Raw genomic sequence first — 20,883 nt, forward strand, 5'->3', positions numbered from 1 at the left:
AAACCTAAAGCACCGATCCGGTCACATAGTTCAGGGTCATTCCATGTCAATTCAACCAAAAAAAATGGCATTTTGACACCCACCGACACGGATTTTGATAAAACTTGGTGAGTTTAGTCCTTTAATGTAGAAAAGTATCCACATCAATTTTTTCTTCTCAATCTGCTTTAGTTTTCATTTTACAGCCAGTCAAAATTTTGAATTTTTCGTATTTTCCAAACTATGACGATTCTGCGCGTTGATTGAAAATAATTTGTATTTCATTTATTTTTCACCTAATTTCTATGAAAATTTACAGTAATATTAATGAAAGTATGAGGATTTCAGAAAAAATATAAAAAAATTCTAAGTAATATTTTAAAAGTAGAAAAAAATTATTTTCGTAATTTTTTTTTTCTAAAAGTATGAAATACGTTAAAGTCAATATCAACCAAAGGGAATATGATAATCAAAAAAGTTCTTTTTTCCTGATGATCTTAAATGTGTGTTCTGCCATTAAAAAAAATAAAATTAGTGGCTTTTTCAGTTCTTTATATTTTTAGCTTAAAAATATATCTGCTTCATTTTTTTTTTCATTTTTTTATTTATTTTTCCACACTATTATCAAAAAATGAATGTATTCAAAAATTTAAATATCTCAATAATTTGCACATGAAATACTTTTAATTTTTATTTTAATCACAAAAATGCTATTTTTTTACAAATTTCATTGTACACTAGTGCAACCAGAAATACCTTCTGGAGTGAGTTTTTGGACCACAAATTCCTACTGGAAGGGTTTTTTGGATCAGTAACACCTTCTGGAGGGGTTTTTTGATCAACAATACTTTCTGAAGGGGATTTCTTGATCAAAAGTATCTTCTGAAAGGGGATTTTTTCATCAAAACAGTCCTTTCATATGCATAAACTATTGTACTATTAGAAGACACATGTATGTTAAAACCAATGCCTTGGGGGTTCACCCCCCCCCCCTTCGCTGCGCCACTGACATAGTAGCCTATTTAAAAGTGCTCTCTTCTCATATTTCTTCCAGCCTGTGAAATGTTCTGCTACTTCAAAAGTGAAACACAAATTCTTCTTCATCTACACGTTTCCCAACCAGTAGTTTGCAAACCCCTAGGGGTTCGTGAGGGCTGAGGGGTAGAACGGGGGCTCTCAAAAATACTATTGTAATGGCGGAAGTTTATAATTCATGTGCTGTTTACTCATCATATATTCATTTGTCTCTTGCAAGGCCAAGTTCCATAGAGTGCTGAAGAAGTTAAACTTATGGGTACAGGGTATATGAAGTTGAAAGCATATAAATACTATAGTTTTCTCAGTAGCTTTTGATCGGAAAATTCGATTAAACTAAGTGAAAACAGTACAATGAGCATATGCGAACGCCTGCTTCACTATTAAAGTGGGACAAGGAGTTGCCGTGTTTATTAGCAACAATTTCCTATGACCTTTTAGTGATGAAAAAGAGAAGGAATGGTTGGCAACCCAAAAATACATCAGGGATGGGGGAAAATATTTTTACTTAAGATCAATTTTCTGGGTGAAACTTGCTACAGTGTGAATTACACAGTTAAAAAAAAAAATCAAAGGAATAAACTATGCAACTTGCTTTGCAGTGTATGTAAAAAAGTAGTTCATGAAATTTGTTGAAATAGTGGGCATACAAATATTTTTGTTGATAAAAAATACCCTTTTTTTAAATATCTGGCTATTAAAGCAGTTCTATTATTTTTCAAAAATAAAAGAAAATTCTTAAGCACTCAAACTCGAAATTGCAGCCAAATGATAATTATGCGCCGTATATTTTTACCAAACAGCTAGACTCATAATCCTGTACAAGAAGTTATAAATTTCAAGACTGTTCTAGTTTTATTGCAAGAAAAAGGATCATATTGTTAAACTGGGAGTTTCTAAAAGGTATTTTCTGAAACTATTCCTTAATTGCCATCTGATTCAATGTTACAAATAAGTATACTGTTGAGTCTGAAAAAAACTTTTTCTTAAAATTTGATATTCTCTTTTGATCAATGTTTCAAGGAGCAAAAAGATTTTCCCACACACAGAGAAGCAAATTAAATGCTGAACATAAAGACTGAAACTGACAGATATTCGAGTCAAACTTTGAGATACTTTAATTCCACAACTACTGCAGTTAGTTGCATTTAGATGTTCTGTGTGCTTAGAGCTGCTTATGTTTACCTAAATGGAAGATAAATATAGTGTGGGAGAGTTGACATTAACTCACTGTCACAAATTTAGTCATGGAGCACACAAGTTATAAAAAATGTTAATGATTTGTCTGAAGATGAACAAATTTTCCTAAAGCTACGAACTGAATCAGAACAAGAATTCAAACTATTTGTCTACATCACAAAATATTTCTGAAAAAGTTTGAATTTCTGCAAAAGGTAATAAAATATTAATTATCATACTTCATAAAGAAGTTGGAAAAACATTTAAGTGGAATCAATATTTCAGAGAAAAAGTAAATAAAAAAATATCTTGTAAATAATAGGAATAACAGGTTGATTTGATAGATGCTGAATGTTTAATAAAATAATACATTAAAAATTGTTTGTAGGCTCTTTATTCTAGCAAATAATACAGCTATGTAAACAAATTGGGTAATGAAAATTTTTCGAAAATATTTTGTTTTAAATATATACCTACATACCTAAAAATAAATGTAATAGCCATTAATTTTATTTCTTTAAATGGCAGAACACACTTTTAAGATTCTCCCGAAGGAATTGGTTTTAACATATATGTGTATTCTAATACAGTAGTTTCTGCATATGAAAGGACTGTTTTGATGAAAACATCCCTTTTCAGAAGATATTTTTGATCAAGGAATCGCCTTCAGAAAGTATTGTTAATCAAAAAAACCCCTTTCAAAAGGTTTTTTTGGTTCAAAAACCCCTTCCAGTAGGTATTTTTGGTCCAAAAACCCCCTCCAGAAGGTATTTCTGGCTGCACTAGTGTACTATGTAATGAAATTTGTAAAAAAAAAAATAGCATTTTTGTGATTAAAATAAAAATTAAGGATATTTCATGTGCAAATTATTGAGATATTTATATTTTTAAATACATTAATTTTTTGATAGTAGTGTGGGAAAATAAATAAATAAATAAATAAATAAAAAAAAAAAGAAAACCAATGAAGCAGATATATTTTTAAGCTAAAAATATAAAGAACTGAAAAAGCCATTAATTTTATTTCTTTTAATGACAGAACACACACCTAAGATCATCAGGAAAAAAGAATTTTTTTGATTATCATATTCCCTTTGGTTGATATTGACTTTAACGTATTTCATACTTTTAGAAAAAAAAATACGAAAATAATTTTTTTCTACTTTTAAAATATTACTTAGAATTTTTTTATATTTTTTTCTGAAATTCTCATACTTTCATTAATATTACTGTAAATTTTCATAAAAATTGGCTGAAAAATAAATGAAATACAAATTATTTTCAATCAACGCGCAGAATCGTCATAGTTTGGAAAATACGAAACATTCAAAATTTTGACTGGCTGTAAAATGAAAACTAAAGCAGATTGAGAAGAAAAAATTGATGTGGATACTTTTCTACATTAAAGGACAAAACTCACCAAGTTTTATCAAAATCTGAGTCGGTGGGTGTCATGGCTTGGTTGAATTGACGTGGAATGACCCTTCAACTACGACGACAGAACACACGTTTTGCGTGAACCTTCCAGTACTTTACTTTAAAATATTTACTCGGGACTTAAAATCGTTGCTTTCAAGAAATGTGTGTGAAGGCTTCACTCTCCCTCTATGTTTTATCTATTCTCAATTGATATATCACAGTAGGAAATTTCATTACAAAAAGCAGAGCTGGCTTTCTTATTGTCCTTTGGCAACGGGTTAAATACAGTGGCTCTCAAAAGTGTTCGTACACTTTGAAATTTTTTAGTAAAATCGAAATAACGCATAACTAAATTCGAATATGAAGTCCAATATTTTTCACATCATCCCTATGTCATTCTAAATAAGACTCTGTAGTTTTTTCAAAATATTGACGGATCTTCTTTTTGAAATGGGTCAAAAAACGAAGAGACAGAGAAATAATACGCCACAAAAGTCTACGTACACTCAAATATTTTCGAATAAATTCGTGATTAAAATTTATCATATGTCGTTTTTTTTTTATTATTTTTGCATTGTGTTGACCCTTAAAAGTCATTTGGCTTTAATTTTTTGTTTATTTATTAATTAATATTGTGCTTATTACTTAAAAATGGCTGGTATTCGTAAAAAACCACAAACACGATTCGAAATTTGAATTTTTTCCTCACATTAGCGGTAAATTGGTTTAAAATGTCTCTAAATTAGTTAATTTATTCCATTCTATAGTAAAGTGCTTGATAAAATGCTTTAAAAAAATAATCGGACCGAAAACAAAGTAAGAAAAGGTCACCCGGCGAAGTTGACAAAGCGTGATCGAAGATTTACAGTTAAAAAATTTATGAAAAATACACATTTGATTGCTGTAAAAGTTTTTACAGAGTTAAATTAAAATTTTTACACTTAATTTTCACCTAAAATTGTTCGTCAAGTTCTCTGATTAGCTGGATTAAATGGGACCTCTTCCCGCAGAAATTTTCTTGCCCGTGAGAAAAACAGAAAGCTTTCGCTTTTCATCGCAAAATCAATGATAAATAAGCTCAAAACATTTTGGAATTACTTCTTATTACAGATAGAAATGAATTCAACATTTTTGGTTAAATTGTTGTATAATTGTAAATAGAAGAAAAAATTTGGAACTTAATCTTAAGAACTTAGTTGGAGCAGTTAATCAGGACGGTGAAGATGTTCTTGTGTGAGGGTGCATATCAGCACCAGGACTTGGTAGTAGAGACGTACCGAGTACTCGGTAACTACTGGGTACTCGGCCAAATTCTGATTAGATACTCGGCCAATACCGAGTAGTTGCAAAAAATTGAATATTGTCCAAGACAGATACTAAAATTTATATAAAAAAAAGAGCAAGCATTATATTCTGCAATCATTTACAGTTAAAATTTATAAGTCAAATTTAAATTTTGAGAAAAATGAAGTTTGTAAAGCTTCAATGGAATAAATATTTTAATGTCCCCAAAGTTAATAAAACTTTTTTATTAAAAATTATGCAAAAAAGGTAAGTATAGAAAATATGGAATTTTTATATTAAAAATGGATTTTTGCTACAAACAAAAATTAGTTATAAAAAATATAAAAACACCTTTGCTTAAAAAATAAAATTAAATAAAACAACGTTAAAAGCACAGTGCAGGAACACTGCAGACACGTGTTTTGGAGTCACAAGGAATTTCTTTTTCAATGTATAAAATGGGAGCTCGTGGATTTAAAGGCATCCGACAAAAGTCGTATTTTTTTGTTGAATGTCTTTACATTCTTTAGCTCACATGTTATGCACTGAAAAAGACGTTCCTTGTAACGGGGGGTCAGAAACACGTGTCTGCACCGTTCCTGTATATTTGTTTTATCAGCTTTTAAAAATTATGTTTGGCGGACTAGAACTATAATTGATTGGTATACAGTGAAACCCCTCCTAACGGACACCCCTCTTATGCGGACAATTTTTAATTCCCCCAGTTCCAATGCAAATAACATTATTAAACCCCTGACCCGCGGACACCTCTCTATTGCGGACAAAAAAGAAAAAAAAAAAATTGTCCGCATTAGAGGGATTTCAATGTAATTTGTTTTAACTCCAACTTGATTAATCATACCTTTTATTTATTTATTTTTAATTTTAAAAATATTTTTTTTGTAAAATTTTGACACAAACAAAATTGTTTAAATATAATGCGTAATTAAATTTCAGCAGGAATTTAGTTTTAAAAACTATTATATGGACAAGGAGGTCTATACTACTATTCCAATAAGTTCAAAATTCATCACATGTGTGTCGGTGGTTCTTCTTAAAACATAATTGGTACTTGGTAACTCGGCTGAGTGAGGAGTGAAAGGCTGAGTACTCGGTAACTCGGTACTCGGCCGAGTAGTGAAAGGCCGAGTACTCGGTACTCGGCTACTCGACCAAAGTGCTACTCGGTACGTCTCTGCTTGGTAGTTTGGAATTTTTTGATAAAATAATGAATCATGCTGTTCATTTAAATATTTTAAATACGAATTTTAAATTCTTAGCCGAAAATTTGGTTATCGGAAACAACTTTGTTTTTTCATCAAGATAACGATAAGAAGCACACGGTTTTCAACGTTTGCGTCTAGTGTCTCAAAAATTGTCCTAAAGTTTAGAAAATACCCCTTCAATCTCCAGATTTGAACGTAATGTAACATGTTTAGAGATATCTGGAGGCTAGATTACGGAAATACGGCTTTGAAACGAAAATAGAGCTAGAAACAGTAAGACTTTCGGAGTGTGGTTGAACACTTACTCATAAATTACGCCAAAAAAGGGAAAGAAAAGAGAATGAAATCGATACTGCATGATATTCTACTAAATAATAACTTAATAAAAAGTTAGATTATTCAATAATATATAGACATTTTTTAAAGTGTACAAAGACTTTTTTGTGAGATAAAATTTCCGGCACTTTTTGGTTTTTGATTTTTAAAAAATTAAGTTTTAGTATTTTTTTTTAATCATGTAGTTTTGTTGAAAATTGATCATTGATTTTATAATTAAATACCTATTCCGAAATATTAATTCTAACCAATGGATCGAGTCCTATTTCATTGAAAGTCGTAGGTGTACGAACACTTTTGGGAGCCACTGTATTTATTTCAGTTCTCGCTCAACAATAGGTTGAAATAAATATTAATCATTTGGGAGATATAACCATCCAATATTTAAATTAATTAGTTAATTAACAAAAACGTTTCCGATTCGATCCATCGCGCTTCTAAATCATGCTTGCCACATCTTAATTACACACAAAAAATGTGATCAAAATCGGTTCAGCCGTTTAAAAGCCTTATGGGACAAACGTCCGCACAGAAGATTTTCATATATTAATATAACAGAATTCAAAAAATTATTAAGCACTTTTCACAATGCACTAAAAAGGACAAAATAACTTTTCTGGTTCAGAAAGGACAATGTTTAAGATTTCCTGTAGTTTTCAATTATTCCAAAAAACTGACTCCACAAACGAGGAAAAATGCGGCTCAAGTCAGATACAGAATTTTTTATCATTACCTAACTTTCTGTCATAAATTTGAGTGTTGAAACATGCATATTTTTCTGGGAAAGTTTGGTTTGAAATAATTTGAGTCGCACTTTTCCTCGTTTGTGGAGTCATTTTCTTTGGAATAATTGAAAACTACAGGAATACTTAAATATTGTCCTTTCTGGCCCTGAAAAGTTATTTTGTCCTTTTGAGTGCATTGTGAAAAGTGCTTAATATTTTTCTAAAAATTCTGTTATTTTATTCGCTTTAGTGTAAATGTATTTCAGAAATAGAATAATGTTACTATCACGAAACTTCACATTATTTTTTCATATAAATGCTTCGTACTAAAAGGGAAAAAAACCTATACACCTGTCTAAAACTTAAAGCAGTTGGCACTAAAAATTAATTCTTGTTCTTTTCTAGGATTTATTTTTTTGCTAATTTAATTAGAACCATTTAAATATTGAAGGTTTGCGAAATTAATTCCTATTTCACAATATACTGGTTACTCGTGATAAAGATCCTAATATGTGTCTTTACTTAGTCCCGTTTTCGATTATTGCCATAGATGAGGATAAAAATCCTAAGAAAGCAATGATAGTGGATAAATTTCATGCTTGCTCCAGAGAAGCCTTGGCTCAAAATGTTTATTATGATTACTATTAATATTGCCGTTGTAAGGCAACAAATTTTGTAACAATGAGTTTTATATTTTAACATTTAATGGGGAAATTACATGAAATTTGTTGTTTTTCATCCTAACCGAAATAATAATTTTTTTTTAGAATTGATTTTTTCCTCCCTGTGTGTTAAGTTGTACCTTAAGATTAAATCATTTAGTGAAATCCCGAAGTCTCTAATTAGTCTAGTTGCTGAGATATAAGCAAAAGCTGGTTTCAGATTTTTTCCGTGACAATCAGGCCAAGTATAATAAAAGTGCTTACAAAATGATACATTTAAGTTTCATGCTAAGATTTTGCTCCCTTATACATCGTTTATCAGAATTTTCACCCTAATGTGTGCTTTTGTAGGCTTTCGAGATTCATAAAAGAATATACAAATTATTCTTTTTCGTTGAAATTTATCCTTTCACTTTAATAAGTTAAATTTTCAAAACCAAAACTTCGACAATATTTATATGATCCGATACATTAGGAATTAGGGTTTTAAATTGTTTTTCAAATAAGTTATTAATTTTGTTTTTACTCAGTTTCATCAAGTTCCTTTTTGTTCAGTTGGGAGCGGAATTTTTATAATGAGCTCATGAACTGAAATCTTATTTTTAACGGGAGGAAGAACAGGATTTTTATTTTGTTTCTAACCGTAACATGTATTTTAAACTGATTCTTCCTAAAAGACGATATAAACATCTGCAGACTTATGTGATCCGATCAGGGTTGACTTTCTGCCGGCAGAAACTAGTTTTTTGCCGTGCCAGTGGCAGAAACCAGTTATAACCGGTAAAAACCGGCAAAAACTTAAAAACGTCTTTAATAACTCAAATAATTAGTTAATGATATTTGTTTAAGTAAACCAAAAATTTAAACATCATTTCATCATTTAAAAAAATAAAATCCTATTCTAGTGCCCTTGATTTAGTTCAGAAAGGGAACTTTCTAATTGCAGAAACTCGTAGTATTTGGATTAATTTAACAAAAGGATAAAAAATCATACAGGGGTGCTTAGGAAAGAGGAGTGACATACAGAATGAAACAGGCATTACTGATTGTGATTTGCTCACTTATATGCTTCCTCTCAATTCTTTGTGATAGAAATTATCATGCCATGTGCTTCAAGAAGAAAGTGCCAGAATTTTTCTTGCCTAAATTTTGTACCTAATGTCACAGCTTTGCAAAACAAACTGGCCCCATTTCTCAAAACTTATTTTTCCAGTCAAATTTTTACCACAACCCCAGTTACTACATAGTGGACCAGTTATACAATAGATGAAAGTTTCACGAACATTGCTTGCTCCTTGATGCATTGTCTGCTAGCTCTTCTGTTTTAAGAATATTCTAAAATTTCTCATTTTTGCATAGTAAATTGAGAACCTGTTCAGATTTTTGAAACCACCTTTTCTAAGAGGCAATTACAGGGTCCAAACAATGTAACATTTGATTTTGAATTGTGATAATTTTGTAATAAAATTACAATACTTTGGTAAACAATTATTTTTTCCATGCATTTTCTGTTGTATATCAAGAATTAATTTTTCATTTTGAGTTTTTGCCAGTTTCTGCCGCAAAGTGGCAGAAAGTTGTTTTTGGAATGCCGGTTTTAACCGGTTTCTACCAGTGGTTTTAACCGCCTTGGCAGAAACTTGCCAACCCTGGATCCGATACATTAGGAACTTGCATTTTAAGTTGTTTTTTAAATAAGTTAGTAATAATTTTGTTTTTTACGTATTTTCACCAAGTTCCTTTTTTGTTCCGTTGGGAGCGGAATTTCAATAATGAGCTCATGAACTTAAATTTAATTTTTAACGGAAGGTAGAACAGGATTTTCATTTTGTTCTAGCCGTAAAATGAATTTTTTCTGATTCTTTCTAAAAATGATGTAAACGTCTGCAAACCAAGTAAGATTGCGCAGCAATCCTCCGGGGTTAGCGAGAGTCGGCGGGCAGGGGCGGAGCCCTCTAGAAATTAAAAAAAGAAAGAAAAGCTACTTGCCTTGTTTTTACTTGTACATTTCATATGATGAAAGAAGGGATGCTTTGTAGTTGGATTTTCCATTGTTATCTTAAACACGACAGTATTATAGGAAATTAACTAGGATCTTTCTTTCATTCTACGTACCTATGATGCAAATAAAGTTAAAATTGAATTAAACAGTATTTTCCCACTTCCTCTTTGAAGGATAGACTAAATAATTGAAAGTGTTTATAAAGCAAGTCATAAGTTTTGTGGGAATTTACTTTTACTTAACTCAAGACAATAAAATCAAAGTATTCTGAGAGTTTTGTACGTAGGTCAGTCAGAAAGTTAGTTGCACTTCTTCGTAAATCTGTTCCGTCTAAGACAATTTTGATGAAATTCTGTGGCAATACTTCACACATGTACCTTTATCGTGTGACGTAGCGGCTTCCCCAAGACAAGTTTAGTTTTTCTGATTATCAGTCGCAAACATGTCTCGACAGCTGCAAGTAGCGTTCGAATTGGAAATGCATGCAGTGATTCAATTTTGTGGGCAAAAAGTTGCAACTGCACTGAAATTTATGGGCAGTAGCATGAAGTGTATGGTTAAAATCCAAGGTCACGTTAAGTTATCGTGAAATGGTGCAACATGTTTGAGAATGGACGTACAAGAATTGACGACGCTGAGTGCGAGGGAAGACCAAGTTTAGGATCACCTTTCCAAGTCAACCTAACCTTTCACCTCCTGACTTCGATGTTTTTGGTCCCATAAAACAGGAACTTTCAAAGCGATGATCCCATTCGGATGACGAAGTGAAAGCTGCAACCCAACAATGGTTATCGGACATTGGACGTAATTTCTTTGCAGAAAGCATCGAAAAACTTGTACCACGCCTCGATAAATGCTTAAATAACGGAGGTGGTTAAATTAAAAAGTAGATTTTGAATGGAACTTTAAGATAACAATAAAGTTATTGTAAAATTTCAATTATGCCTTTGTCCTTAACCGATCTTTAACTGTTATTAACGATCCTTTTAAAGTATTGATTATCTTTGCAAACACAGGCCATCCACATTTTATTGATATACCTAAGTTTAAGCAAGAACTTCTTTGTATACAACATTTTTAGTTTTTTTTTCTGGTGCTAAAATTATTAAGCTGCTTGATGAACTGACTTTGGAGCAAGCTACATAACAGGGGCGTAGCAAAGGGGGGGGGTTTGGGGACAACCCCCCCCCCCCCGAAACGTTAGTTTCAAAAAAAAGAGAGAAAAAGAGGGAAGAGAAAGAAAAAAAAGAAGAAAAAGAAAAAAAATCAAAACGACTTTTTCTTGAGTAACAAAGGTCAAAAATTCATTTCGCTCCCCCCCCCCCCCCAATGCCATTGAAAATCTGCTCCATGTGTGACCCTTAAGCATAAAGACGCCTTCCTCTGCTGCGACAATTTTTTGATAATTGAGTGAAAGTTGACACTTCGCTTTAGAAATGAGATTGATTTGTTAAATCCACGTATATGCAGCCTTTGTTTGTCATTGATTCTGCAAATTGTTAAATATGTTTAATTTTATGAGCCGCGCAGTGGGAATATTGCATACAGTCGAATCTGTATATTTCGAATTTCACATTAAAGAAAAATATCGAGATAAAGACGTTTTGAAATACGGGGGCTTTTAGAGACTTTTTATAGAAATTTGAAATATGATGGTGAAAATTTGAAATCGATACTAAAGACAACGTGGGCTCTTGATTAAAATTCCTCTTTATTAGTTTTGTTAGGTATTTATTCTATTATTACATTATTTAGTGCTTTATTGAGAGTTTAAGGAATCATTTTGACAGTAAAAGAAACTTTAAGCATATCTTTTTCAAGAAGAAGTCTTTTATTGCTTTTTGGTCCCTGATTTTTTTTTTTTTTTTTTTTGGATTCATTATTTATGCTCTTGAGGTTAGCAATTGCAGAAAATCTAACTTGTTCAGTATTCTACAATTTTCCTTTTTTCATCACTTGAAAAAAAACTTATACTTTCTTCTCACTCCTATCATTTCGGTTTTCTAAGGAATCACAATTTTAAGAAAGAGAGCTACCAAAGAACAGTACTAATCCGGATAACAGAGCGAAATAGTTTTTAACTTGAATGATCTTCAAACATGAAATTGAAATGTTCATCTTAACATTTCAAACCTGTGAATTTCACCCCTTTACTCTTCTTCCAAGAAAGTGCGCGAAACGACTGTCCTTTGGTTAATCTTCCTGGAAAGCCTATTCGTGGAACGCATTTCTCCCTTTTTTCCACTGCCTCCTCAGCTCTTGAAAACAATTCCTCTGTTTCTGAGTTGAAGAAAATGTTTTTGTTTGCTGCTTTAAAGATCATTGGGCTTTGAACCCGAAAATGATAGCATAACCGGAATTCGAGACGATAGAGGTTTTTGTTGGTCTGATCTCGTGTGTGTCATAGGTCATAGTCAAAACGACCTTTGCTAACCAGAGTATCCATTGCAATCACATTGATTTTTCATCCAGTATTTACTGCATATTCTTTTGGAAACGTACAGTCTGTTTAAAATAGTACATTCTAAGTGAAAGTTGTTGCATAATGAAGTGAGCAAGACCGATAACAAGCTTTTTTCAACCAAAAAAAAAAAAAAAAAATTAAAATGACGAAAAGGATTGCTCTAAAAAGAGAAAGTTAACGTCGTCTGAAGAAAACGAAGTACAGTCTGCAAAGCAACATCAGTCCCATCGGGCCCTTCTGAAGGTAATTTTATTTTAATTCAAAAGAAAAACTGCATAGCATTACATGAATAAAAGTTTAAAAACGAGATGAATCTAGATTATTTCTATTAGCTTGGTTCGGATTAAAAAGTAGAAAAAAAAAAGACTTCTGTTTATAATACCCGAAAATTGCTGTTGCTCTCTCAAATAGATATTTATGTAAATTCTAAAGCGGCTAATAAAATTAAAAATAAAGACTTGAGAGGAGAACAGATGGTATGCATTTGAGCGAATAACTTTCTACCGCCTATATTTCTTCCCTAACCTTTTTTACTCAAATTTTATTAACTGCTTTAGATTTAGCATAAATGTAAATACATAAAAAGCAACATATAAATATAACGATATGAAAAGCAATTTTATTTTTTGTGGGTTATAATTCAAGAAGTCTTTTTTTATTTTATTTCATACTTTAAGTGCAAACCAAGTTAGTAAAAATAGTCTTTATAGTCTGACCACCGATGAGATTGAAAGTCAAACATCCAATTTACAGGCAGAAATGGAAGTATCTATTAGCTTTCAGGGATGCCAGCTTTTGTAGATGTGTGCTAGCCTCTAAATTAAGCAGTCACACTGAAATGAACGGAACACGCTCATCAGATATTTGATTTCCCCTTGATTTGGAAAGACTGGTTTTGACAAGAGAATGCTAGAAAATTTCACTTTAAATTAAAGGAAAAAGAAAAAAAAAAGTTGAATTTTCCACAACATTAAAAAAATAAAAAATTCCTTGCTTTTGTTTTGTTTGACACAAGTATCAGAATAGGGTCACCCCTTTCCAAAGTATGTAAGATACACCTCCCTCTCATTTCTTTAATACTAAAAAAATGTATATATATATATATATATATATATATATATATATATATATATATATATATATATATATATATATATATATATATATATATATATATATATATATATATATATATATATATATATATATATATATGTAAAAGAAGAACCCCCCCCCCCCCCGAAAGTCGGGTCTAGCTACGTCCCTGCTACATAACATTGGCCGTGTGGAAAAAAAACTTCTCTTAAATCGTTCCCTGCTACTTTTAATGTCTGTCCTTGTTACTTATTAATGGTTATTGCAAAGCAATTTTTAACAGGAAACTGCACTTTTCTAAATTCAAAAGGATAGTCCGCCTGCGATGATGTTCTTAAAAACTTCGTTTCTAGTTTTGAAAAAATGAAAGCAATAGACAGAAACATTATGATTTGACTTGAGAAAAGCCTCGAAGAACCACGTGAGAAATAAAAACAATATCAAATTTATAGTTCGCTATCGACCAAAAGTTGAGATGAAGTACTGAATAATGATTTGAATGGAGGAAAGCCTTCGAAAATAAGAGATTTGAATTCAATAACAGGTTTTAATTTCGCAGAAATTAAAAGGTTTTAATTGATTTCTCCCGAACTAATTGAGATTTCGAAAAATCCTTTCTTAGTGGTTACTTTCGTAATCATGCGGATATGCCTGCCAAATTTCAAGTCTGAAGCTTCAGCGCTTTCGACTGTGCGTTGATATATATATATATATATATATATATATATATATATATATATATATGATCTCAGGACATTGATTTTTATATATTAAGATTTATAGTGCTAATTAATAGTTTATGAAACATAAATTCTTAAAACTGGGATATTCTTTTATGCTAATCCTGTATACAGCGGCTCTAATCGGAAGGCATTACAAATTGATATCGAAGAACACAATTCTTTAAATTCTAATTTTAAATTTTGAGATTAACCAATTAACAGTTTCATTTGAATTTTTTGGATCCATCGCTGTAACAACGCCATTCTTGTAATGCCGCCAGGAAGCGTTGAAAGGTGTACCGTAAGTCAGAGCAGGCGTTTGACGGAAGTACACTTTTTGAGACGAATGTGCTAAACATTTATTATATATTAAGGGGGCATTGGTTTTGACTGATTTAGTGAAAAGCTTTAAAACCGCGCTAGGTGTTCCACGTTATGATAATTATCCTTTAAAATCTCGCCAATGAAGATTTGAAAAGATTTCAATAAGTGAGCTTCTTGACAATTTCTTCAACGGCAGCTAAGTTTTTTGAAGTTTTTACTGATATTGCTAGAATGTAACGATTAGTGCCCAAAATTAGGCGACCGCTGCCAAAATACCGGGTAGATTTCGATAATTGGGAATCTGGCGATCTTTCATCATTGGCGTCAGTTTTTGGCTCCAGTGACTGCGCGAGTGGTATTTTTCGTTTCAAATGTAAACAAAGAGAACCGAAACATCTATTCACATAGGGTTACTCAAAATCAGCAGGGTTACCACAGTAAAATTATCTACGCAAAAATGAGACGACCGCTCCAGATTCCCAATTATCGAAATATCCCCAAAATACCAACTATCGAACTATCCGCGGGGGTTTATATTACGTCTTTACAAAAATTGAACTTTGTTAGGTAATTCAGAGACTCAATGAAATCGCTTGTAATTTGTCTTTTGTAAAAATTTAATGCTCATAAATGTGAAAAATAAATCAGAAGCAGTAAAGAAAAAACTTTAAAAACTTACGTTAAAATATATCTATTAAATGTTCGGCTAAAAAATGGAGCTTAAACTGATATTAGGAACCTATGTTTTGATAAAATTACTTAATCTTCTATGATTTCTTCCTAATAAACATTGTTTTTCAAGAGTTGTTGCCATTTAATAATCAAACATTTCTTTTACCAAGGCTAAATTAAATAACCGTTTCTAAAAAATGGTCATAATTCCATCTCCATCTAAATTTGAAGTGACTTAATTTGATGATGACTTAGAAATTCATGAAGCATTTTCCGGCCTTTTCATAACGTAGAAAACTGATAGAGAACCATGGTTAATATTCGCAACTCCAGCGCTCGAATACGCTACCTTGTGGTGATTTACATAACTGCCGAAAAAACTAAAACATTGCGTTCCACTTGTGTCTGTTGTCGTAAACATAGGCAGTTTGTTATGAGTATTAACGCATTCGATGTGTCTTGGATTGCTTTCAGCAATAGAAAGTGTTTTGTCTCTTAATGGTATTCTCGAGCTCCTCAAAATAATGTTAGTCTCGATTATTTCCCTCTAAAAAGTGAGTTGACTGTCGTAAATGGTGTGAAATCCTAAACACAAGAAAACTCTGGATTAACAAACTTCGCATTTGCAAGTCTATTCGAAGCTTTGTTTTTTTTGTTTTTTTTTTTTTTTTTTTTTTTGGAAGAGGATAACGTTATACCAGGTAAGTTTTTTTATTGTTTTGTGAGAATTTGAAGAGTATGTTTTTTTTTTTTTTTTTGAGCAATCACGATTGCTTACTGTTTTCCATTTGACTGTTTTGATGTGCTATCATTTTAATTTTCCCACCAGCACCCTCTGCAGCATCACCGTCGACCGGCTCCTCACGATGCTGCTCTATAGCGAAAGCCGTCTCCAGGTTGCATCCATATTCTACACACACGCGCATACACTCACAACTACACGCATACACCTACACACAAACACATTCACATACAAACACAAACAACTACCCACACATTTATGCCTGCACACAGACACAAACACATATGATACACATACCCCCTACACACAGATACACATACCCCCTACACACAAACACACATACCCCACACACAAACACACACGCCTACATACACATACTCGTGATTGCAAAAAATTCAAAAATTTTAAATTCAAAATGTCAAAATTCAAATTACTTTTTTTTTTTTTTTGAGCAATCACGATTGCTTATTGCTTTCATTTGACTGCTTTTGGCGTCCCATCATTTTATTTTTCCGCCAGCACCCTCCGCACCATCACCGTCGACCGGCTCCTCACGATGCTGCTCCTATAGCCAAGGTTCGTACAGGTCATGGAAATTCTGGAAAGTCATGGAAAAAAAAATAAAGTAATTTCAGACGTGGAAAAGTCATGGAAAATTGAAATTTTCATTGAAAGTCATGGAAATTTATTTCAAGTCGTGGAAAAATGTCCTGGACAAAGAGAAAGTAACAGTAACTAAAGGAGCATTAGAAATCTTGAGTGATTTAACAGTACTGCACATAATAGCTATTAAAAATGGAAAATTGAATGATCCCAAAATCAAATCTGAATTTTGAAATCTCATTGCATCCACTTCTGTCGCAGCCGCTTGCCTTTTTTAACCGACTTCAAAAAGGAGGCGGTTATCAGTTCATACCGTATGTATGTTTTTTTTTTTTTTTTGTTTGTCCACTCATAGCGTCTCACCTAGTGAACCGATTTTGATGATTCTTTTTTTAATGGATAGGGGATGGCTCAACTTAGGTCCTATTACTTTGTTTGACCATATTTGTTCTTTAGAAAACAAGTTATGGGCAAAAAACAGTACATTTTAGGCAATTTCCCTATTAAATGATTAAAATGATATTATAGCGAAGTACGAACTTTTCATCCGTGGATAACGGTGGCTCAGTGGTAGAATTCTCGCCTCCCACACGAGCGACCCGGGTTCAAATCCCGACTAGGACAAAGTGAATTTTACTAAAATTTCGTTTCTACTGTTTCCCGTACTGTTTTCTCGAATGTTCTATTAATTTCTGTATCTTTCCAAGTCTGGAAAGTTCCAGCACTTTCTCAAGTTGTATATAAGGACATGTAACGTTCATTCGTGGTTCTGAATAAAGATCTCGAGTTGAGACTAACGAGTATTCGCTTCATTTGACTTTCACATTGTCTTCGCTATCTTCATCTACGCGACAATATGAAACTCATTGTTATACAAGTTTGGTGCCATATTACATTAATAGTAATTGTAATGATAATTTTGAATAAAGGCTTTTCTAAAGCAATACAGTGATATAGAGCCGAACTTCTTACTAGGTAACTTCTTACTTTTACTGAAATATCTACATTTACACTAAAAAGAATGAAATAAAAAAATTTTGAAAAAAAAAAAAAAAATAGAACTGACTTCAAAATTGCTCTAAAAAGTGAAAAATAATTTTATTCTTTAAACACCATCGATAATGCTTTTAAACATAATTTTTAATGTTGGCGCAAAAACGATAGATAAAATCATTCACAGTCATAACTCAACTACAACTATAAATTTAACCAGGCCCAGTTTCTTCACTATCACATAAATTATGCATTGATGACAACATATTTGAATAACAATATAAATGTTTCGTTCGTAACTTTGGATGCTTTTCTGAAAAAAATATGAACAAAGCATGGTTACACTGGATTTTACGTTTTGTTTTTGCGCCAACTTCAAAAATTACGTTTAAAAGCATTATCGATGGTGTTCAAAGAATAAAATTATTTTTCACTTTTTAGAGCAATTTTGAAGTCGGTTCTATTTTTTTTTTTTTTTTTTTTTTCAAAATTTTTTTATTTGCGATGTAATTTTACTCCTTGAACATCACTTATTTTGAATTTTCTGATATTTTCAACACTTCTTATGTTTCATATTTTATAGAGCGAAATTTCACGCTCTTAGTTTTGCCACTCCCACTCAAAAAGTAGCGATTCAATTGCATCAGAGTTCGATTCCATCACTTGTACGAACTTTATTATTAAATTTATCAGAGTTTATCTTAATTTGTTGAAGGTTTTAGAAAATAAAGATCTTTAGTTAGGCAATAGAATACAGAAAAAGAGAAATTCTAACACTCTAAAACAGTAGTGCCCAACATGCAGCCCGCAAAACTAATCCATGTGACCCACTGCTACGTTCAATATCAAGAATCAAACATGTTTTGGATTTCTAAACCTATCAATTTATATGCAGTTGAAAATGTACAAATAAGTAAACAAAACAAGTATACTTTTGAACCAGAAGATTGATTCATTACTGAATTGTTTTTTCAAAAAAGATCTGGTTTAGAAACACAAAAAACTAAACTATGTGGCTTTTTGTTTTAAAGAACCAAAATACTGTCAAGTTACGTGGATGATTAAAAGCACTGTTGACTCAAAAAGTTAACTTTTGGAGCAAATTTATTGAAACTTAGTGACGATTCATTTAACCTTTGTCCCATTCTATATCATTCTGCCTGTTTATAAAAAAAAAATATCAGACATTTTAGCATCATCATGTTCGTTTCACTGCATTTTTACTTTACTTAAATTTGTATGACAAAGGCAAATAGGAAAAATTTAGTTTTTTAAGTGTACATTTATATTTTTTCCATTACGAGTATGTGCTTCAATGAGGCTGTGGCATTCATGTAGACGTTTTGCTAATGCTTATTCCAAAAATTAGCAAGTTCTTGATTAAATAGTGCTATTCTCTTTGTATAACGAAGTCATGAAATTTTTCATTGAAGTCATGAAAAAGTCTTGGAAAAGTCATGGAATTTTTTCATCCAAATAAGAGTATGAACCCTGTATAGCGAAAGCCGTCTCCAGGTTGCATTTATTTATGTCCTACGCACACACGCATACATACACAACTACACACATACGCACACATATACACACAAACACATACACACACGCATACATACAGACACCTACACATACACTCACACAAAAACATACACACACACACATACACACAACTACCCACACATTCATGCCTGCACACAGACACAAACACATGCCTACACACACATACACATACCCCCCCACACAAGTGCCACAAAGTCAGTATTTCTGAAATTGGGCACAAACCTAAAATTCTCTACTTTGTGCATATCAAATTTAATCCCAAACCTAATACTGTTGTGGTCACTATCTCCAATGTGTTCCCCTACACATAACCCCTGAACAGAGCCTTCCATGTCGCAGAAAACTAGATCTAAAATCGCGTCCTGTCGAGTACCCTGAGTTACAATTTGATCTAAGAAACAGTCACCAATTACTTTCAAAAAATCCTCTTCTCTGCTATTACTATGGTAAAAATTATTCCAATCAATTCCTGGAAAATTAAAATCTCCCATTATGATGACTGACCCCTTGCTAGAAATGTCACTAATAATACTAAACATCTGTTCGTCTTGACCCTGGCTTAAGTTGGGTGACCTATAAATATTCCCCAAACGTAGTTTTTTGCCCTTATTACTAATCAAATCCAGCCAAATCATATCAATCTCATTAGGTTTATCATTAATTACCAATTCATTGCAAATTAAAGTGTCTCTGACATAAAATAAAACCCCACCACCTCTTTTACCTACTCTATCTTTTCTAAACAAATTATACCCAGCAATAGATAATAAATAATCATCACTTTCGGTAGTCCATGTCTCGGTAACTCCAATAATATCCAACCTCTCGTCTATAATTATGCGTTTCAATTCTTCCATCTTGTTCCTAATACTACGAGCATTTGTATAAAAAACCTTAAGTAAGCCCATCTTACTTTTATTTAATGCTGCACGATTGTTTGAATCCCAAGTGTTAAAATCTTTTCTCTTATTAGCCACCCTATTTCCGTTTCTACTAAAATCCCGATAGTTAGTACCCTTTCGAATTCTGCTCCTTAAACCATGCCCCCCATTCCAACTTAGTTTTTTGATTCTGAAGCCTCTAAAACCAAACCACTAACCATTTTGACCCCTGTAGAGCTCAGATGTAGGCCATCCCTAGCAATCCAATCTCGTTTACATCTACTCCACACATCAATAAACCTGATACTACTCTTAACGCAAATTTCCTTGAGTACCAGGTTCATACACCTAGCCCGTTGGTTTAACCAACTCCTATGCACTCCATACCTGGGAAGCAAACCAACCACTTGGACATTTGCCGAACAGTTGGTTGCTTTGTCCAACAGGGAATCCCATTCCTCTGTAAACTCATCATTGTTACCATGGCCTACATCGTTAGTTCCCACCCACAAAGTAACTACATCCTCTTTATTAAATGCCCCCTTCTTTTCAGCAACCCTATTTACATCTCTCACCCGAGCCCCTGGCAAACAACATCTAGCCACCTTACGTCTAACTCTGCCTATTGAGTTTCCCACCTCACGCACCATTGAATCTCCCAAAATTATACCCTTTGTTTCCCAGTCAGTCGCCTCAGCAATAACTTTCCCCTTTACCTCTGGAATTTTCCCACTATCTAACACACAGCTAATTCCCACATCCTTTTTACTAACTTCCTCCTTTAATTCTGGAATATTCCCACTATCTAACACACAGCTAATGCCAACCTCCTTTTCGCTAACTTCCCCCTTTCCCTCTGGAGTGTTTACCCCATCAACACGCCTACAGCCTAATGCTAACTCACCCTCCAAAGTAAGCACCCTAACTCTGATTTCTGAGAGTTCAACACAATTTGTGCAAATGAAATCCTTCTCAGACTCATC

This window comes from Uloborus diversus, chromosome 5, assembly GCF_026930045.1.
Source record: "Uloborus diversus isolate 005 chromosome 5, Udiv.v.3.1, whole genome shotgun sequence".
NCBI lineage: Eukaryota > Metazoa > Arthropoda > Arachnida > Araneae > Uloboridae > Uloborus > Uloborus diversus.